Source organism: Gopherus flavomarginatus, chromosome 4, assembly GCF_025201925.1.
Source record: "Gopherus flavomarginatus isolate rGopFla2 chromosome 4, rGopFla2.mat.asm, whole genome shotgun sequence".
In the NCBI taxonomy this organism is placed as follows: Eukaryota; Metazoa; Chordata; order Testudines; family Testudinidae; genus Gopherus; species Gopherus flavomarginatus.
In genome coordinates this window covers 110,624,400-110,647,736 of record NC_066620.1, presented here as the reverse complement: position 1 = coordinate 110,647,736, position 23,337 = coordinate 110,624,400, and the positions used below count along the sequence as shown (strand labels likewise).

General features: G+C 39.7%; 1 protein-coding gene across 2 annotated transcripts in view; it reads right to left on the bottom strand.

The window, feature by feature from the left end:
* Positions 1–23,337, bottom strand: part of NHSL1 (NHS like 1) — a 254,240-nt gene that overhangs the window by 202,882 nt on the left and 28,021 nt on the right. The window lies entirely within an intron of this gene.

Genomic DNA, 23,337 nt, shown 5'->3' with positions numbered 1-23,337 from the left:
GGAAAAAAGCAAACAGCTAAATAATAAATATGGCACATTTAATATCTGTAAGAGATTCAGATGGACTCAGGTCAGGGCAAGTCATAACAGTATTCCTCAGAATGGATTATTTCTTACTATTTGTTTTAATAAATTATGGTTATGAAATATTTGTGTAAAAGCGAGGAACATCTTAAAAAGAAGTGGAATACTTCTCAATAAAAAAGAGTGTAAGGGAAAATACACTGTTTGATCTACCGCTTGATCATATTGCAAACTGAAAGTAGATGAAGGATAAAGTTTTCAAGAAAGGTTCCGAGATCACTAAGGTCACGTCCAGACTAGGGGAGGAAAATCGATCTTAGATACGCAACGTCAGCTACGTGAATAACGTAGCTGAAGTCGAATTTCTAAGATCGAGTTACTCACTCGTCCAGACGGCGCGGGATCGATATCCACGGCTCTCCGTGTCGATTCTGGAACTCCGTTCGGGTTGATGGAGTTCCGGAATCGATGTAAGCGCGCTCGGGGATCGATACATCGCGTCCAGACTAGACGCGATATATCGATCCCCAAGCAATCGATTTTAACCCGCCAATACAGCGGGTTAGTCTGGACGTGGGCTTAGGCAAAGTCTCAATTGCAAGAGTCACTTAGGAGCCTATGGCCTGGTCTACACTTAAAATTTTTTTTTTTTTACCATCTTAACAACGTCTATTAGGGATGTGATATTTTTACCTATACAGTTATGCCAGTAAAAGTCCTAACACAGATGTGGTTGTACCGGTATAGGGTGCTTTACACTGGTACAGCTTATTTTGTGCCTACATTATACGGGTTTTTCGGCTATAACATGTTCGAAGCAGCAAAATTTAAGTCTCGATAAGACCTAAATCTAATATAAAGTGGTACCTGGATGTCTAAGTGCTGAACTCACTTTTAAAATGTGACTGGCTCCTAAATTAACCACTTTTGAAAGTTTAACCTGAAACTAATTAATTCTATACCCAAATGTTGCATTTGCTTTTGTATATACATAAGAGTAAGTCAGCAAAATCCCACCTTAATAGATTTTGGGACAAAGGCATGAGGGGATTAAAACTGATTTTTCCCCCTACAAAAATGGGGGGGGCTTATCATCATAGTCTGCCATGTCCTTTGTATTATATGTACTGCAGTAGCTCCCAGAGATTCTAATCAAGATTGTGGCCTCACTAGACACTGTACAGCCATACAGATTGATACAATACCTGCCCCCAAAAGCTAACAATCTCAAAAGAAAGGCAAAAGCTTAACGGTAACAAAGAATGATATAGACAATATATGTATGATTTTTATAAACAATATAGACTTTTTAAAATTTACTCTCAGACTGAGACAGTAGAAACTATGTAACCAAACTTAGCTCTCAAACCTGAAAGTTGTTCCTCAAGAGAAGGTTGCTGCTCTCACACAGAGACTTGCTGAAATCTAGACTCTGCACAAGTGTCCATCCACATGGAGACATAAGCACCAATCTGGCAAATAGTTCCAACCATAAACCTTGTCAGTGTGGTCTGCCACCTTCCATCACAATAGCCAAATAAACAGTGCTGGGGAATGTTCCTGCAGGAGCCATGTTTGAACTGTATTTTAACACAGTTATCAAGCCAGCTCTTCTGAACAGAAGTGAAGTCAAAATTCAGACTCTGCCCCAAGATCTCACAAATGACAACAACAGATTCCCAGAAACTATGGGCAACTGGCTTATTCCTTAACATCTCCAATTATAACAGAGAGAAACACTTTTTGAGACTGTATTTTCTGGGATTGAGGCCTGTATGACTGAAGTCACAGAGAAGAAAAAAATGCTTTTCATACTTCAAATTTACAGTGCATTTATTTCAATAACGACAATAAAAATAATGTGACAAACCAAAAAAAAAATGTTTTTAAAGGAGGTATAGCAAGCGCTAGGATTCTTCTACCAGAAAATATTTAACTACATAAAAATACAGGATATTACATATGACCAAAAATAAACAGTACAGTGAAGCCTACTTTACAATGACTGGGGGGGAGGAGGAGAGGAGAATCAATTCTCTAAAATAATCTCAGTTATGTTCCTACTCTTAAAAGATTTATTAGCAAATAAAATGTAGAAAAGAATATAGAAACCTTTATTCATTTATTAGTTGTATTGTCTGAACTTATCCCTTCAAACTAACTTCCGATATTGAGTAATTTAATAGTAGTAGTAGTACAGTATTATCATAGCACCTAAGAGTCCTAGTCATGAACCAGGACCACATTGTATTATGTGCTAAAATGATCTGCACAAACCTTGGGTGAATGACTGGAAGAGCGACAGGATGGGGTAAGCAACAGTAGATAGGAACAGAAGAGCTGGCACAGAACTTGTGGTTTGAGATTCAATTCCAAACGGTGGTAGAGAGCAATGCTGGCTCATCTTGGCTCTAACCAAACATTCATGATCAGCTAAAAACCAGTTTTCTGTCTCTCAAAATTAATGGCTGATTTTACTTTTAACTAAATGAAGTGAAATTTACCCACCAGTGCAAGAAAAAAGGGGCCCAAAATATTCTGGTCAAAACTGACTTCGGGGCAATCCAAAGTTAGGAACTTTTCCTCTGAAACTAACCTGTTTGGCTACGTGTTCATACAACAGGGAGCACAATGGGGTCCCAACCATGATTAGGGCTCACAGCAATTCAACTTCACAATTTAATAATAAAATCATAACAACAATAATCCCAGTCAAAAATACCAGCCTTACTCAAAGTCACATCAACTTTTTAATATAAGATTTTATGCAAAATTTCCATTGACTTTAAGGGGAGTTTAGTGCAAAAAAGGATAGCACTATACTTAATGAATCAGGCAGAATTATGAAACTGTGGTCACTTCTGGATGCAAAAGGTGACTATGAGCAAGTTCTCGATCTTGAATTTATTCTTTTCAACAACCCAACCCCAGCTCTAACTTAAAAGCATTTCATTTTGAGCTCATCTGTTAGAACAAAGTCAAACCTTGAAGGTTCTTGCCCAAGGGACAGGTGTGGTTTTCAAAGAATACTCTCAGAGTAGAAATAAAGAGGGAGAGATTGGGAAAACAAAAATATGGACATATTGGCATCTAGTTTAATCAGACACAGAAGAGCAACAGAAACAAAAACTCAGATGCACATTAGTGTTTGTGAATTTTTTTCCAAACACACACACACACACACACACACACACACACACACACACACACACACACACACACCCCGAGTACCTGCAAATAAAAGATATTTTCAAAAATAGAACTACTCTTTAAGTGCCTTTACTACATCTGATTTAAGAAAATAGCTCAGCTTATTAGCTACTCTTCATGCTTCATTAAACTGTAGTTATTGAATGATCATGCTATGCTCTCTTTCATACTGTGACACATTATAACCTCACTGACCCTACATACCTTCCTAAATAATCCTTTTCTTTCTCAAGTGTGCTTATTAATGCATTTGTCTTGCTGCTACTCCACAAAGAAACAAAATTACCATTACTAAAGCTACCCAGACTTAGGGCTTGTCTACATCAGAAAGTTGCAGCGCTGGTGAGGGGGTTACAGCGCTGCAACTTAGGAGGTGTACACATCTGCAGGGCACCACCAGCGCTGCAACTCCCTGTTTGCAGCGCTGGCCGTACTCCCGTTTTGTCTCGGGTGTAGAGGATCCAGCGCTGGTGATCCAGCGCTGGTAATCAAGTATAGACACTTACCAGCGCTTTTCTTGACCTCCGTGGAATAAGCAGGTATCCCAGCATACCTGAGGAAGCCTCTGGTAATCAAGCTGGTCTCCTTCCCCGGCTTGCTCTCGCGTTCCCCAAACCCCGAGCAAGCAGGTCTCCTTCCCTGAGGTTTGCTGGGTGGTTCGGGGAACGCGAGAGCAAACCGCGGCGAAGCTGGTCTCCTTTCCCGGTTTGCTCTCGCGTTCCCCGAACCCCCGAGCAAGCAGGTCTCCTTCCCTGCGGTTTGCAGGGTGGTTCGGGGAACGCGAGAGCAAACTGGGAAAGGAGACCAGCTTCGCCGCGGTTTGCTCTCGCGTTCCCCGAACCACCCTGCAAACCGCAGGGAAGGAGACCTGCTTGTTCGGGGAACGCGAGAGCAAACCGCGGCGAAGCTGGTCTCCTTTCCCGGTTTGCTCTCTCGTTCCCCGAACCCCCGAGCAAGCAGGTCTCCTTCCCTGCGGTTTGCAGGGTGGTTCGGGGAACGCGAGAGCAAACCGGGAAAGGAGACCAGCTTCGCCGCGGTTTGCTCTCGCGTTCCCCGAACAAGCAGGTCTCCTTCCCTGCGGTTTGCAGGGTGGTTCGGGGAACGCGAGAGCAAACTGGGAAAGGAGACCAGCTTCGCCGCGGTTTGCTCTCGCGTTCCCCGAACCCCCCTTGAAGCCGCCCAACAGCACTGCAGTGTGGCCACATCTAACACCACTTGCAGCGCTGGTTGCTGTAAGTGTGGCCACTCTGCAGCGCTGGCCCTATACAGCTGTACTAATACAGCTGTAACAACCAGCGCTGCAAAATTTTAGATGTAGACATGGCCTTAAACTTCAAGTATTACTGGATCTGCATATTTAAGACAATCCTCACCACCTTTTTTTTTTTTAATCCCCCCAAGATTCACCTTTCAAAGTATTCCACATTTATATCTGCAAGTAAAGGTCAGAAGATAATGGAACATTTCTTAGATTTCTGCAAGAGGAGCTATTATGACAACTGTAGGATGAATTTCTAGAGTTTTTACCAACTAGGAGATAAAAATCTGTCATTTTTCCAAATGTAAATAAATGTTCAGCTTAATAAGTGTGTGAAAATACACGATCATTTATTCCACCATTTGTAAAGTATTTTCCAGTTAGAAATACCTAAGTGGAAATTATTTCAATTATTTTCCCAGAATTTATCATATATTTGGGAATGAGTAAATGATTATGCTTTATCACAAAGAGGGTCAACCAAATTATACCTATATACATTGAATGTTCATGACACATACAGTTTTTAGCATGTCTTTTGTGTTAGATAATTTATTGTTTGTGAAAGGTGCCACGTTAATAGTCCTGGAGATCTAATACATGACCAGCACATAAGGGTTGGAAAAAATTGGACTTGTGCCTTTTTTGTTTCTTCATTACGTGTAAGGAAGGCCTATTGTTTTGTTTGTCTATTTCTTACATTAGAAACTCAGGTCTTGTTTAGGCTGGAAGACTTGAGATCTAGTGAAATGGTGATATCACAAGAGGCATGAAATTGAAAGTTGGGCAACTGAGAAAGTTAGTAGTTTTTATGATCAGAGTGTTGCTGTCAAGATCTTTTGAACCTTAGAGACTAATTAATAATACTGAATAAAATATTTTGTTAAAGATTCAACACCTTACCATTTTCAATTAACGTGTCAGAGCTCACAAAAATCCCTAAGACCTTCCAGATACCCTTCAGCAAAACCAGGGAGATCAGACATGACATTTCTGAGGTACACACACAAAAAAAAAAAAAGAAAAAGAAAAAAAGGAGGGGAGAGGGTCCTTTAAATAAATAAAATAAATAAATATTATATAAAATTTCTTCTCAGGCCTACTTTACACATCATAAACACACACATCGTACACACAATTTAAAAAATGAAACAAAATCCCCAAAACCTTCCAGTCCTCTCTGCTATCCACAGAACAGATACATAATAGACAGTTTCCATATAAACTTCCTCTTAACGTCACACCAAAACAATGCCTTCAACCTTGACTGAAGAAATGACTGGGCATGCAATTACACTAGACAACTAAACCACTAGAACTGCACCACAGGAAATAGTAATGGCACAGTGCATTTACATTAGCCGCTCTTTAAGGTGCAGTTCTGTCTTGAGTTCCTCTGTGGACACCAATGAAGCAATGTGTTCAGGATCTTGGTGCCCCATTCCCTGCACAGCTTCCCGAGGCAGTAACTTGTGAGGGATTCCAAAAGACCCTGAGGGAACCCAAGGCAGTTATATGAAAACTCACAAAACACAAAAGTGCTGAGCACCCTGTAAGTCAGCACTTTTTAAAATCAAGCCACTTATTTTGATGCCTAAATATATATTTAGAAGCCTTACATTAGTCATCTATTTTTGAGAGTCTTGGCCTGGGTGTCTTTTCTGAGACTGCCAGCAAGTCACAAATTCATGCTAATTCTGGTGGTGGCTTTTACAGTATGGATGATTTGCTGACTTTGGAACAGCACTGAGATCAAACATTTCATATGCTGTTACCAGAACACATCAGGTGGTAACAAGTTTCAGACACAAATTATTTATGCTTGAAGAGGACTGGAAACCATGAAGTGAGGATCTACAGCCCACCATTGTCAATCCCATTATGTTTTAAATACTTTCGGAAAGAAAACAAAAGTAACATAAAAATAACCAGAACACACTCACAACTCATTTTTGTTAATATTGCATGTGATCAACTGAGTAAGTAAAATTACTTCACAATCAAAGCCCAAGTCATGCATGTTTGGTACAACGCCCTAAGAGAGTGCACAGTTTCCAAATCACCTGAGAGTGATCTGGCAGCACCCAAGAATAATTGTGCCATTTGAAGTTTTCAGCTCTGACCCATTCCTATTTTGAACATACGAACATTCTTTGTGGTTACCAAAAATTTAAACAGAAAAAAATGGAATTACAACAACATGTTATATCCCCCTCAAGCACAAAGGAAACTGAATAATTCCCTGAATCTTGGTCTGAATAATTCTTCCCCCTCCAATCGTCACTTTTGGGCAAAAAAATAGCATTGTGAAAAAGGAATTCAGATTAGATAAGGGAACCTATAGTCTTGAAATCTTCTTATGAACTAGGCATTGAATAAAATTAGATTATGGACAAGAATGTTTCACAGTTTATAAACCGTTTTCAGTGTTCTTGGGCTCTATAATTTCAGCTATTTTATAGGGAGAATACCTACTAAGCTCAATTTTCCAGCTGCACCACTTCCCATATGCACTAATGCCTGTGTATTTAACATCCCCAGGCAAAATCTGAACTCAGTTTTCTGTAGACAAAAGGTTTATCCTCAAACCTACAAACATCAATGTTGTTTTTCCCTTCCATGTGTCCCATCTCTCAAGAATTCAGTTAATCAACATTAACACACAATGAGAAGGTGCATTTGTGCATTCAAATCATTAGAAACATTGATTTAGTTCTAGAATTAGACAGCATTGTGGATTGTTACTCATCTCTGTGGGTTATGTCAATTCAGAAACATCACTGGGAAATGCTTTTCAAACAGTACAACCGTTAAACAACAAAAGATGTTTTTGAGGTGGTTACTGATCCAACACTGATGCAGCAGAGCTAATAGGATATTGTATTTCTCCAGAGTAACCACAGCAAACTTTGGCAAATGGAAACACAAGTACCTCAGTTTTTCCGCCTCTCAATCTAGGATGAAAAGTGTATGGTTTGAGACATTTATACAGAGACAAGCAGGAGAAAAAAAAAAGTTAATATTGTATGAATATAGAGCAGGGATAGTCAATAGGTGGACCCCGGGTCAAGTAGGGACCACCAGACACTTTTGAATGGACCCCCAAAATCTTTTTATTTACTTATGATCATCATTCTTGTTGAGTTTTTTTTTTTTTTAATTATTTTCTCTGGAGTCTGGACCTTGACAAATCATAATTGACTACCCCCGATATACAGTATGACTACAATGATTCTGGAAGAAGGAGAAAACAGAAATTAAAATTAAGGACTAATTTAGACCACAAATCAGTAAACTGAAAAGAAAAGAGAATGGACATTATATCATATACTGCAGAACACTTATAATGTAAGCAATCTAATTTTATAGTACTTTAATCAGAGTGTCACACACATTAATTAAGCCACACAACATAGGTGATAAAACCTATCTCAGAAAAAAAAAATCACAGAAAAGTTAAGCAATTTGCCCAACTTTACACAGCAAGTAGCAAAGCCAGGAACAGGACTTAAAATTCAACACCCAGTCCCATGCTCTAAGAATAAGATTTGCTCCACAAGATCTGCTCCACAGTAGGGCTGTGCATGGGTCTTACCACACAGAGCTCATTGCAGGATCAGGGCCTTAAATTGTTAGCATTACATCTTGGTTTCATCATGCCAATTCACATGTATGGTGTTATGAAATTAATAACTAAGTGCAATGACCAAAAACTGTAGCAGACAGAACTAGATTAGCGCAAGTAATTTTGCTTGAAGTAATAAAATAGAAAACTGGGTATATAAAACCTGAAGAGAGAAACTGTAGTTGCCATCAATTACATGATTCATATTGTTGCAGCAAGTATGTGAGGATACACACAGCTCCTGAATACACATAAATGTCAAAGTTTGAGAAACAAATGTCTATTTTAAATACTTACCAACCAATTCTCTCTCTCTGCTCCCCTCCTTTCCCCTTGCCTTCTGCCCCCCTCAGGCTTGCAGTGCATTAGATGTACTAAGGAAAAATAATGGATTTTTTGCTCTCTCCCCCCCTTTTTTTTTTCCATTCCTTCTTTCTGATATAAAGGCAGCCAGATTTTGCTTAAAAAAAAAAAGCACAAAATTTGCAGAGCAACAACAAAAGGCCCCAATCCTGCTAGGAGATCTGTGCAGGTGGGTCCTCCTACAGCCAGGCACACTTTGCAAGACTGGGACCAAAAGGTGCGGCAAGCTGTGCCCGATGACAGAGAAGGATAAATTTAAGGTTCAGACCTTTGTAGTACTGAGTGCTTGTCTACATATAAAAGTTTGACTATTTCAACTATCCCAGTATATTTCTGAACTTACTTCTGGGGGAATGCTGGCCAAAAAAATAAAAAATTCCATGCACAGTATTTTAAAATTCTGTAAAATTCTGCATATTTTATTTGTCAAAATAACATAATATAGTCATGCTCCCACTGTCAGTCCAGGTGGCTGGAGCTCACGCTGAGGGGCAGGCAGGAGTGCCAGAGGGAAGAAAAAAAATCACAAATTCTGCAGGAAAAATTAAAATTCTGTGAGGAACATTCACGTTGCATGCTGCATTATGCAATGGCACAGAATTCCAGCAGGAGTAAATAGGTACAATACACACATCCCAGTGTGGCTGCAGTTATACTGGTATAAATGTGCTTAGACTTATACCAGTGGTTCTCAAATTTTTGTACTGGTGACTCCTTTCACATAGCAAGCCTCTGAGTATAACCCCCCTGATCATTTAAACACATATTTTTATTTATTTAACACCATTATAAATGCTGGAGGCAAAGCAGGGTTTAAGGTGGAGGCTGACAGCCCGCGCCCCCCATGTAATAACCTTGCGACCCCCTGAGGGGTCCCAACCCCCAGTTTGAGAACCCTTGGCTTATACCAATATAGCTTACTCTCATATAGTAAAGGGAATAGCTGAGACCTGCTAACGTGTATTGAAACTACAAACTGCCTTGTCTTCACTAGGATTTTACCACATTAGCTAATGTAGTAATAAAGCACCTTATTTTCCAGTGAAGACAAGGCCAGTGAAAAACTACCAATAACTTTACTGCTAAATATAAAAAACTGCAAATGATTGCTCTTCTATTCCACTATCCAATGCTGGCTGACATCATCTTAGCTTTTGAGTAAGCAACAAAACACAGGTGTGTATGTGGGTGGGTGTGTCACACCTCCTCTCCCCACCCCCCAACTATATACAAGTTATATTTTTTCTTTTAGCTTGCATCCTTACTCAAACTTAAGAAAGCAAAAGTCACTCTACAGCGTAAGAGGACCTATGTGATCCCTTCCATCATTGCTACTGCTGTTGGTGCTGAATCTCTGGTAGCAACAGCAGAAATTGTATGTGTGTGCTTATTTTAAAGGGGACGGGGAAACTAGTATAGAGATATGCTTTCAAAAAATGCTTATATTCTGCAATGTAAGATGGAACCACCAAGGAAAAGTACTCGTTTCTCAAGCCATTTGCATGACAGCCCAGTTCAACATCTACTTGTATACAGAACTTTACAAAGATTTTTAAAATATTTTTTAAAACAATCTATTTTACAAACAGAATATGTCCACTCCTCCCAACTTCCAGGACACCCCGACTTCTGAAACCGTTAAAAGGACTGGGGCTGAGAAGTTAAACCCTGAGCAAGTTAGACGCACCACCCAGACTGCGGTCTGCAGAGACTAAATGGAGGATAAAAGATCCCAGAATGATTTTTGTCCTAGCCAATTGTGCAATATTGTGATTGGGAGGGGAATGCTTCCCGATATGAGAAGTAAAACTGAGGTTTCCAGCTGGGTGCAAAAACAACAGAAGGAAAACAAAGCAAATGTGTTGCATGGTTTTCCTTTAATCATCTTTTCCTTTGTTCCAAAAATCTTCCTCCCGCTTTCTCTACCTCACTCTATTATACAGTTAAACATCTTGCTCCCAATTCTAATAGTTGCCTTGCAGGCTTTCGTCTCATGAACACAGCCAGAAAACTTTTCAGACAGCTGCTTCTCCACCCCAAACTATGTCTGTCTCTTGCTTTTCTTCCCCCCACACCTCACCAAGAGAACCACATGGAAATCAGTATGAAAATGAAGCAAGCCAAGCCACTAATCAGAGTCCAATCAAGATTCATTTCCTTCAAAATATAAAATATAAATAGATGTACACAGTAGGAAGAAGGGCTGAGGCTCTCCATCATAAAAATGAGAAAACTTTAGAAAATGTGGTTACTTCTAAGCATTTTTTTTTTAAATGAGCAATTTTTTAAAATAGTTTTTGGTTTATTTTTGTTTAAAACTAGAGACGTGAGTTTTCCACTATTAAACTTAAGTGCAGGTATTATGCAGAGATGCACATCTATAAAAAAAGTAGCAGCAGCTAAACTTATGCTAAAAACATGCACTAATATTTAAGAATGAATACCAGAAGTATTTTAGAAGTCCCACTTCTTTAAGGGCCCAATTCTGCAAATATTTATGCATCTGCATAACCAAACAAGCAGTTCCACTGAAGTCATACCAGAAGAGTAACTCACACGTGTAAATGTTCGTAAGACTGTCATCTTAATAAATACCTAGCTCTTATACAACATCTTTCATCAATAGCTGTCAAAATGCTTTACAAAGAGAGGAAAGGAAATTGAAGCATAGACTGGGGAAATAACTTGCCCCAGTCGCCCAGCAGACCAGTGGCAGAGCCGAGAATAGAACTCAGGTCTCAACTGTCACATAAATTGCTAAAATATAAGCAAGAATTGTAGAAGTCTGTACACAAAACTTTTTTTCTGAGAACTCTGCACACAATTCCTTTAGAACTCTATTTGCATTCTCTGCACAGCCAAAGCTCCCTTTAGAGTCAGTAAGTGCTGGGAATGCAAGATGAAGCACATTTACCATTTAATACATATTCCAGATACTGTGTGTCACACTGCCTATACAATTCCATGCAAGTTTCTGCCAAAATCCAGTTGTCCTGAAAGGTCTGATCACCATTTCCTGAAACATAATCACAAAGAGCCAGTTCTACAAATGCTTTTTTTTTTTTAAACTAAAAATGAGATGCTACAGATACTCCTTTTTGTAATTCTTTTGTTATTTATTTTTAATGTAGGGTGCCAACATGCTCATTATCTAATAAAGCACAAACTCTGCTCTCCTTTATTGGTCACTGGAGGCTGGTACAATGTTACAGGTTAGTTTAAAATATCCACCATAAAATAAATGCATTTGCTCTTTTAAATGTGCAAAACAGCAAAAGGCAATGCGTCTATGATATCACAGCTGTCAGGAATTCATATAGGTCCAATCCATTGGGGAATAAGTTATGTTAAATATACCACATGCTTTTCTTTTAGATTATCTTCCTTCCATTTCAGTGAGAGATTTGCCAAAATTAGGAATACTAAACAGGGCCCTGGCCTTCTCCTGCTCCATATTCAATTCTGATAACCAAAAATGCCCTGGGATAAAACACAAACAGAATTTAAAAATAAATATAGCTTCTTTCCCGCCCCCCACATCAAAGTAGAAGATTCATATTTACCATTTGTTTCAGAAGATTCTGAATTCATTGTTAGGTTACAGCTGTGCCTCAGAATTCCATAGAACAGGTCGCCCCAACTGACTAAAAGTTAGTGGATTTATAATGAGAATTCTTTTTAAGCAAAAAAATAAAATAAAATAATGAATAGTTAAAAGGACAGAGCGATTCAAGCTTCCTGCAGTCAACAGCAAGTTGAATAGTGGATGGAAAGCACTAGTAAAATCATTACGTGATACATGCTACCACAAATCACAATGGCTTAGTTATTGTGCCTCTTCACAGGATTTGTTGCAATTTGAAGCCAACTGTTAACAATAGATGTAATTTCATCAACTCATTGTGAATGATGAACCTATTTTACATTTATCAAAGATTTGTATTCAATTTATGACAAACCCACACACATTTCTCCAGAACAGTCCATTACACCAACTACTAACTGTCAACACTGGGGACCACACTTTTGAAACAAGAATCAAGGGTGTTGCACTTTACAACCTAATCCCAGAGCCCAAAACCAATCAGTAAATCACAGAAACTGTTGATGCGATTGATTTAAAGAAAAGAAAAACAAACAAAAACAAGATCCTTAAAAACCTTCCACACCCAAAAGCTGAAATAGTTTATGGACTGATTTAAAACAAATCATACCTAAACACAACAGCAGAGCAAATATCTGTGCTGTGCTTCATTCAGCATCACTTTATCAAAAAGGTAATGCCGACAGAAATACAAAAGTATGCTTTCTTCAAAAAAAAAAAAAAAAAAAACAACACACCAGTAGAATGACAGAAATATTGTCAAAACATTAGAATATCCAGGTTTTCAAACATGAGATAATTAATGGTATGTTCCAGGATGGTGAAAAGAGAAAGAGCTCTTTCCATCTCCTACAGTCAGTACAAAAGAAGATTCTCACATTGCATTTAGCAATTTACCAACAACTTCTCTTTTCTTGATACAAAATTTCAATTCTGTGGTTTGAGAGGGACAAATTTTATGCACATTTTATTACATGAAATAAAAAATAACTCAGAATATCCACAAGCATAATCAATACCAAACCTTCTGGTTTGTTGCCAAGCTCACCAGAGAAGGCATTCTATTTTAACTTTCGGACTCTTATTCAATGAAAAAATTACCATGAAGCCTGCTACATAAAACATGACTTGGACTGAAGTGTTTCTATTATAAATCGAGGTAGGAGATCATTACCAGTAATTCACCACTGGATAACATTAGATTAAATGCAACTGTTTTCTATACCATACAGTATGTATCACAAAGTATGTTACACAGAGTGTCCAATCCAGTGCCCACCGAAGTCAATGGAAGAATCCTTACTGATTTCGATGGCAAGTGAATTATGCCCTAATACAATTAGAGAATTATAAATTGCAATGAGCAATTTTAAAGGGTGACACAGATCGTGTGATATAAACAAGGGAGAGAAAAAAAGATATGGAAACTTGTCTTTACTGGCAAGTTTATACTGGCATTAGAAAAGGTTCAGAGAAGGGCAACTAAAATGACTAAGGGTTTAGAACGTTTCCCAGATGAGGAGAAATTAAAGAGGCTAGGGCTTTTCAGCTTGGAAAAGAAGAGACTAAGGGGGGATATGATAGAGGTATATAAAACCATGAGTGATGTGGAGAAAGTGAATAAGGAAAAGTGATTTACTTGTTCCCATAATATAAGAACTAGGGGCCACTAAATGAAATTAATGGGCAGCAGGTTTAAAACAAATAAAAGGAAGTTCTTCACACAGGGCACATTCAACTTGTGTAACTCCTTGCCTGAGGAGGTTCTGAAGGCTAGGACTATAACAGCGTTTAAAAGAGAACTGGATAAATTCATGGAGGTTAAGTCCATTAATGGCTATTAGCCAGGACGGGTAAGGAATGGTGTCCCTAGGCTCTGTTGTCAGAGGGTAGTGATGGACGGCAGGAGAGAGATCACTTGATCATTACCTGTTGTTATGTTCACTCCCTCTGGGGCACCTGGCATTGGCCATGGTTGGTAGACAGGATACTGGGCTGGATGGACCTTTGGTCTGACCCAGTATGGCCATTCTTATGTTCTTAAGTTAACAAGTTATAATTCAAGTCCCATCCATGCACAAAAATCCTTAACTCAAACGCAGTGGTGCTTTTAATTCAAGTTATCTGCCCTGTCAGCTGCTAACACAACCACTCTGTGATGTGGATACAGGAAGTGCCCTCCTCCTCCAGTGCCTTCCTGCAATCCCCCTTGGGTTCCCAGAAAGGACAGGTAAGTTTTCCCACAATTCACTGAGAAAGCACTCATAGAGCAGCTCGGCTTAGTGCGGCACTAAGTACCATGGTACTTGTCCTAAAAGTCTTAGCACCACACACATGAGAGTTCAGTGCCTGTGTAAATGCAGCAATTTGAGTTCTATTTCAGTGTGACTGATCTCACTAGAGCTAAGCAAACTTGAGAGCCTCAGCTCAAGTGCAGATAACTTGAGTTAACTCTGCAGTGGATATGCCCTAGATCAGGGGTTCTCACAAGATAATTTTTGGTGGCCTCAGCGTGTGCCCACTAGTTCTTACTGATGGCCGCTCTGTGATTTTTTCCTAAAATACTTGTGATATTTGTATAATATCACTTTTCACAGCAGGCTTACTTAGCCCTGGCATGCTGGGGAACAAATTAAGCCCTGGATGAGGAGGTGAGTAGAAGGGGGCGGAGGGGCGGGGTTGAGGTGATGGCAGGGTATGAGTCCAGGGATGGCACCCAAAACCTTGAGGCTGGGGAACACAGCCCACCACCACATGTCCAGAGCATGCCACCCACCACCCCAGGGCAGAAGCCTGAAGCCTGAGCCATACCACCCCTGGGAAGGTGGGGAACTCACACTGGTTGCCTACTCCTATTGTGTTTGAAGCTCTGGAAGTGGGTAGGGACCAACCCCTGAAGACAGCCCCAGAGGAGGAGCTGCTGCTTTGCCAACACCTCCTCCCCATCGCAGCCCAGGAGACTGTGGCCTCAAGAAAAACCCCTGGTAGCCGCATGCGGCCACTGTGGTCACATTTTAGAAACACTGAGCAAGACAGTGGAAGGTTGTTTCAGATGTCTAGGGTAGAGGAGAAGCTACCTTTTCACAAACATACCTCATCCACAAGGAGGAGACAAATTTAGGTGAATTGAAGAAAAATAATAAAGGATGAAGAGTTTATATTTTAGAGCAGAAATTTACTTTACATTAAATTATTTGCCCTCCCCCAAATCAGGCACTATGATATTCCTAAAAAGAAACCAAAATAACATCTATATAACTATCTGCAGAAGAGAAGCAGGGAAATGCAAGAGAAACTAAAATTTTGCACTTAAAACAAACCTCGCTTTAGCATCCAAACAATCCAAAACAATGCAATAAAAACAAAATAAAGCTAGAGCAGATGGAATTGAGGGCTTGTCTACACTGGCAATTTACAGCACTGCAACTTTCTTGCTCAAGTGTGTGAAAACACACACTCCCTCCTAACAAAACAAGTTTCAGTGCTGTAAAGTGCAAGTGTAGCCAGTGCACTAGTGCAGGTAGCTACACCCCTCCTGGAGGTGGGTGTAGCTATGCCACAACCATACAAGCCATGTTAAAGAACTGCCGCGGCAATGCTTTAGCGTTGCCGGTGTAGACTAGCCCGAAGATAAAAAGGACCAAAATGGCTTATTACTGTTAAACATCATGGATATTTTCCTCATGTGGAGTGGAGGTGATTTTGAAGAATATGAAGTCAAAACAAGAACGCTAAGGGCAAGTACGCTGTCTACATTGGCAAGTTACAGCGCTGCAACTTTCTCGCTCAGGGGTGTGAAAAGAAACCCACTTGAGTGCAGCAAGTTTCAGCGCTGTAAAGTACCAGTGTAGACAGTGCACTAGCGCTGGGACCTTCCCCCCACTCATGGAGGTGGGATTTTTTGTGGTGCACCGTGACCACACAAGGCTCATTAAAGCGCTGCCATAGCAGCTCTTTAGTGTTGCCAGTGTAGACTAGACCTAAGCAAGAATATCGCAGTCAGAGCTTCAGTCAGAGCAAAAAACTTGTGTCTTGTTTTCGCATTCTGCAGTTTTACACAACCGGTAAATGAGTTTCAGCCATAGGCAAGTGGTTCGGTGACTCAGAATGTCCTTATGACCTGAAGAAGAACAGAAGTGATTTATTCTCTACATAGTCCTAAACAGTGGGAAAGGGTCAGCTGCATGTCAGATACTCTTACATTTGCTTGTTCCTGGAATGGAAGAAAGTTCAAGGGCTGGAACCTTGAGCAAGGAGGCCAGTGCAAGTCTTCGGGGAGACAGGGGGAGAAAAGCATCTCCCTTTTACTTCTGATGTCTTGGGATTTTCTAGTCTTTTGTTTAAGTATTTCCTCTAATTGTTTTTCTCTTTTATTCTAGATAACTTTGTCGCATGAGAAAGACTACCGCCATATTTGCAGCTGGACAGTAAGACAAATGAACAACATCCTAGTCAGCCATCTCCAGGGCTGGTCTATAGAAAGAGGCACAAGGGGTGGCTGAGGAGTGCAACTGAAGCCTCTTGTTCATTAGACAATAATGTCATCATCTCCATCAATACAGATAACTCTGCTGCTCCTTGATCAGAGAAGATGATTCTACATCTGCCCCATAACATTTTGCCCAGGTCCAGCACACAAAAGTCTCCACTAGCATTGTGATGGGGGAGGTAAGCGAAAAGTGGTCTGTCTGTTCCTGTTTGGCTGCTGTTCAGTACCAAAGACTGAAAGGCCAACTTGTTTTTCATTCAGCAACAGGAAAGCCTGCTTCACGGAGTGTTAAGTGAAACTTCTTTTAAAAAAGGAAAAAAAAAAAAGTGAGGCAAAGTATGTCTGGTCACATTAAAAATAGTAGCAGCCTGAATTCTTATTGAATCTATAATTAAAATACATTTAACATTTACACTAATTCTTTAAGGAAATAAAAAGTCTCCATATCAGGATGTGTTTTAGTAATCTAAAATAAATTACCGTCCATTCAAATTTCAGCACAGTAGAGACCTATTACTCACGACATCTCATTTGCTAACCATGTAAGATTTACAGTATCTTTTCTTCCCTGAATGACAGGCCTCGGTTACCAACCTGAATGTATTTCATTTGTTATAGAGCTTCCTGTTCCCAGTAGGGGAAGAAAAATCCATGAGGCAAATATTTAACTTCAGGCACCAGGCCAGTACAGCAACAGAAAGTTTTACACTTGTGCCAAGATTTCTTGGTTTCTTTTTAAAATGAAAACCGTGACAATTATCTTGATGCTTCTTGATAAATCAGATCTGTCTGTAAGAGAAAAGACTTTTTTGGTTTGAAATACACTGGGGAGGGGAGGGAGGCAGCTTATGTACCGATTTTAAAACTAATGTGCTTGTGTGAAAACATTCGTTAACTAGTCAACCCACAGAGACTTTCAGTAAGTAAGCCTGAAATGCCCATTGAAAAAAAGCTACAGGATTTCACAAAGGGAATGAATTTAAGGATACTTTTCCAAATATACACTGATTGTTTGCTTTGTTCAACATTTTCCAGTTTGCATTATGCATTTGACTAGCTTACAGCTACAATCCTTGATCATGTCAGCATTTCAAAAAACATCTCACCACAACTTGAAACTTTAACTGAGCTTAAAAAAAATAAAAAGGAAAAAGAGAAATGCAGCACTTCATATGTCCTACCCGTGCTGCTTTCTGCCACAATACTAAGCCAAAGACTATTTTGTTGATTCTTTGCCTTGTCTGTGCTAGATTCTCTCTTACATTTTCCCAGAGTTACTACCACTGGTGCAGCTCTCCCAGCCATACTACAAGTGTCAACTGGCTGCCAGTAATTTTTAAACCACTGAATTTCCTAAATCTGCTCATAGCAGGTTCAAAGACACAGGCTTTGTCTTCATTAGGAAAAAAGATGTATTTTAACATGTTAGCTAACATGTATTAGCCAACATGTAAAATCCTAGCATACAACAAATTCAAGTTTTAACATGTGCACCTCTGGTTGAGATAAGTCGTAGGCAAACTTGAAGGCTAGGGTTTATGTTAACCAGCTAAGGCATTAAAACGAAAACTTGCCATGTCTACATTATGATTTTAACACATTAGCTAATACATGTTTTTAAAAATCCACCTTTTTTCCTAGAGAAGACCAGGACACACTGGTTAAGACACCACTGGTTAGCAGCAGCCAGTCTGCACTAGCATATCCTCCGCTGTGGCTGCAAATGTAGGAAATTTTAGGGGAAAATGTCAGTGCAAGCAAATCTTTAGCAGCTTCAGTATTGTATTTGTATTTCTTTTTTTTTTTTCTCCCCAGAGATATGTGATGTCCTCTCTGCTCACAGTGCTTTGTTCTTAATACCCTTAAATCATACTATTTGACAAAATTAAAAAACAAGATTTGTAATGAGGTTACTTTTATTAATTGTTATGCAGCACATACTCCAAACCCCCACAGCCTGATAAAGGCATAAATCGGGTCATTTTGACAGTCTTGTTTCCAATTCAGTATTACTGAAACTTACTACTACTGTCAGGTTGACAGTAAAATCAATGGAGGCACAATTAGCAAGGAGGAGACCTCAGTTTGACAAAAACCAGGACAGCCCTCATTGCCAGCTTTCCTGAAGCAGCAATTTTTCAGCTTTCACCTGTCTCTCACTGCTCCAGACACAATACATCGTCCACATCCCCCTTGTTTACATGGTCACTATACAGAAGCTTGTCTTTTTCAAATGAAGGAGAAAAGGGATTCTGAAGCCAGATACTCTGCATCGCTTCAATGTGTGTGCAGATCTTCACAGTTTACAACTCTGTACCCCAGACAGAACATACCATCCTTAGACAGAAATATTAAACACTATTTTGCAGCGTCACACAGTTTCTGCAAATATTTTTGTTATAAAAGAATCCCCATTCCCAAAAATCAACACAACTAATTTACATCAACCTCCTTTAAAGAAGGCAGAGACCTATGCGCGTACAGAAACATCGTTTAAAAAGGGTTACACAAAATTAATCTGCACAATTAAAAACAAAATCTGTCTGATAAAACAGTTTAGTCTTCATATACAATACAGAACATTTCCTTTTCTTCACACTATAAGCTGTGCCTTCCAAAGAGACTTTTTCATTTAAATGGATAGTGAGATGCCTAAATACTGATCTCTTGTACAGCACACATCTGAATCAGCGGACCTGTCTTCTGACCAATCACTTCTTAAAACAGACAGAATCAGAGATCAGTCTAGACTACTATTAAACTGTTTCTGTCTAATACACAAAGACTCTTGCCTTTACTTCCTTACTATTCAAAATTATATTATATATTTAACAGATCACTGTGGCAGAAAAGTGGCCAGCATTTCTCCCTCTGCCCCTAAACATTTTTACTATACATCTAAATTAAAATACGACAAGAGACGGAGATTTTTCATCTTGTTTGAGTGGCTAGAACAAGAGCAAACTAATGGAACCACTGACAGTTTGACTTCTGACCCTCGTTTTCCTCTGTTAATCTATATTAATCTACCAAGGGGAGAGGCAACTCTAGATTTAATCCTGAGTGGAGCGCAGGAGCTGGTCCAAGAGGTAACTATAACAGGACCGCTTGGAAACAGTGACCATAATACAAGAGCATTCAACATCTCTGTGGTGGGAAGAACATCTCAACAGCCCAACACTGTGGCATTTAATTTCAAAAGGGAGAACTATGCAAAAATGAGGGGGTTAGTTAAACAAAACTTAAAAGGTACAGTGACTAAAGTGAAATCCCTGCAAACTGCATGGGCGCTTTTTAAAGACACCATAATAGAGGCCCAACTTCAATGTATACCCCAAATTAAAAAACACAGTAAAAGAACCGAAAAAGAGCCACTATGGCTTAACAATCATGTAAAAGAAGCAGTGAAAGATAAAAAGATTTCCTTTAAAAAGTGGAAGTCAAATCCTAGTGAGGCAAATAGAAAGGAGCATGAACACTGTCAAATTAAGTGCAAGAGTGTAATAAGAAAAGCCAAAGAGGAGTTTGAGGAATGGCTAGCCAAAAACTCCAAAGGTAATAAAATGTTTTTAAGTACATCAGAAGCAGAAAGCCTGCTAAACAACCAGTGGGGCCACTTGATGATCAAGATACAAAAGGAGCGCTTAAAGACAATTAAGTCATTGCGGAGAAACTAAATAGATTCTTTGCTTCAGTCTTCACAGCTGAGGATGTTAGGGAGATTCCCAAACCTGAGCCAGCTTTTGTAGGTGACAAATCTGAGGAACTGTCATAGATTGAAGTGTCACTAGAGAAGGTTTTGGAATTTATTGATAAACTCAGTATAAACAAGTCACCAGGATCAGATGGCATTCACCCAAGAGTTCTGAAAGAACTCAAATGAGAAGTTGCGGAACTATTAACTAAGGTTTATAACCTGTCCTTTAAATCGGCTTCTGTACCCAATGACTGGAAGTTAGCTAATGTAACACCAACATTTAAAAAGGGTTCTAGAGGTGATCCCAGCAATTACAGACCACTAAGTCTAAAGTCTGTACCGGGCAAATTAGTCAAAACAATAGTTAAGAATAAAATTGTAAGACACATAGAAAAATAAACTGTTGAGCAATAGTCAACATGGTTTCTGTAAAGGGAAATCATGTCTTATTAATCTATTAGAGTATTTTGAAGGGGTCAAACAAACATGTGGACAAGGGGGATCCAGTGGACATAGTGTACTTAGATTTTCAGAAAGCCTTTGAAGAAGGTCTCTCACCAAAGGCTCTTATGTAAATTAAGCTGTCATGGGATAAAAGGGAAGGTCCTTTCATGGATTGAGAACTGGCTAAAAGACAGGGAACAAAGGGTAGGAATTAATGGTAAATTCTCAGAATGGAGAGGGGTAACTAGTGGTGTTTCCCAAGGGTCAGTCCTAGGACCAATCCTATTCAATTTATTCATAAATGATCTGGAGAAAGGGGTAAACAGTGAGGTGGCAAAGTTTGCAGATGATACTAAACTGCTCAAGATAGTTAAGACCAAAGCAGACTGTGAAGAACTTCAAAAAGATCTCACAAAACTAAGTGATTGGGCAACAAAATGGCAAATCAAATTTAATGTGGATAAATGTAAAGTAATGCACATTGAAAAAAATAACCCCAACTATATATACAATATGATGGGGGCTAATTTAGCTACAACGAGTTAGGAAAAAGATCTTGGAGTCATCGTGGATAGTCCTCTGAAGATGTCCACACAGTGTGCAGAGGCACTCGAAAAAGCAAACAGCATGTTAGGAATCATTAAAAAGGGGATAGAGAATAAGACGGAGAATATATTATTGCCCTTATATAAATCAATGGTACACCCACATCCCGAATACTGCGTACAGATGTGGTCTCCTCATCTCAAAAAAGATATACTGGCACTAGAAAAGGTTCAGAAAAGGGCAACTAAAATGCTTAGGGGTTTGGAACGGGTCCCATATGAGGAAAGATTAAAGAGGCTAGGACTCTTCAGCTTGGAAAAGAGGAAACTAAGGAGGGATATGATAGGAGGTATATAAAATCATGAGTGATGTGGAGAAAGTGGATAAGGAAAAGTTATTTACTTATTCCCATAATATAAGCATTAGGGGTCACCAAATGAAATTAATAGGCAGCAGGTTTAAAACAAATAAAAGGAAGTTCTTCTTCACGCAGCGCACAGTCAACTTGTGCAACTCCTTACCTGAGGAGGTTGTGAAGGCTAAGACTATAAACAGTGTTTAAAAGAGAACTGGATAAATTCATGGTGGTTAAGTCCACAAATGGCTACTAGCCAGGATGGGTAAGGAATGGTGTCCTTAGCCTCTGTTTGTCAGAAGATGGAGATGAATGGCAGGAGAGAGATCACTTGATCATTGCCTGTTAGGTTCACTCCCTCTGAGGCACCTGACATTGGCCACGGTCGGTTGACAGGATACTGGGCTAGATGGACCTTTGGTCTGACTCGGTACGGCCATTCTTATGTACCTTTACTTCTCTGTGCAGCTGCTATTATTCCAACCATTAGACCAAACATGCAAACGGATCCATCCTGCAATTATCCTTCCTATTTTTATCATAAAAGTTTTTAAACTCACACCACTACACAATTAGGAGAGTAAAATCATTTCCAAAATGGAAACAACTTCATCTCTATTAATATGCTGCTTACTAAGGATTTGTTTTGAGTCCAAACACAACTACTGTAGTGCAGTAGTGCTTAAAAGCAACAAACAGGTGCCAGGGCCCCACTTTGCTAGACACTGCACAAGGTCATTATAAAGATGAAGCCTCTGCCCCAAATAGGAATGGATGTAGCTTCCCAATGCAATGGGTGAACTGTGCTAAGCTGCCGAGGGGGCAACCAACCACCCACAGAAGCCCCTCCATCCTGGCACTGCAATCCTAATCCCAACCCAGTACAGGGTGAGCAGGAGATGGAGAGCAAGCCCTCCCCACACTCACTCTGCAGTAGTGGTGCCTATCCCACAGGGCTGGACCTGGATTCCTGCTCTGGGTATCATGACTTGGTGCATGGGGTCATAGCGCTGCTCAGGTTTGGTTCAGCCTCCCTTACACTGTGATTCCGTGTTTGCCTATCTTTGCACCCTTGCTTTGATGATTTCACTGAGTACAAGTGAACCCATGTACCCACACCAGGCAAAAAAGGCAAGGTTTTCAATCAAGTTAGCTTCGGACTCAATAAGACACAAGCGAACATATCTGAAGGCATATTAGCAGGCCATGCTGTAGCCGAGGCTTCACTCCAAACTCTGCCCATTTAGTATGTTAAAAGCAGTGCGACGTATCTACACTAGACATTTAAAATGTGTTAGTTAGCACGTTACATATGCAAACTTCACACTTCCAGACAAAGAAAAAGATAAATCAATGAAATACTGTAGACTCCTTCCTCTTCTATTAGAGTTCTCAGAAGAGTTTCACCTCAGGATGTCCCTTTCCATTTCAACTCATGTCTCAGCCACCATCCTTTCTGCCCAAGACTAGGTAACAATTTCTTTAGAAACACCACCAAATAATTCATATGGTAGAGGCAACATGATGTACTTCCTCCTGATCCTCCACTAGCCATTAATACAACTCTAATCAGCGTAATAAGGGCAAAATCTGGTCCAACGAATCTCCATTTTTGATAGTGATGCATGAGAAGGAAAACAAACAAAACAGTTTGATGCTCAGATCTCACTTTTTTTTTCCTTATAGACTGAACTTGTTTTAGTGTCAATTGTTTAACCAGAA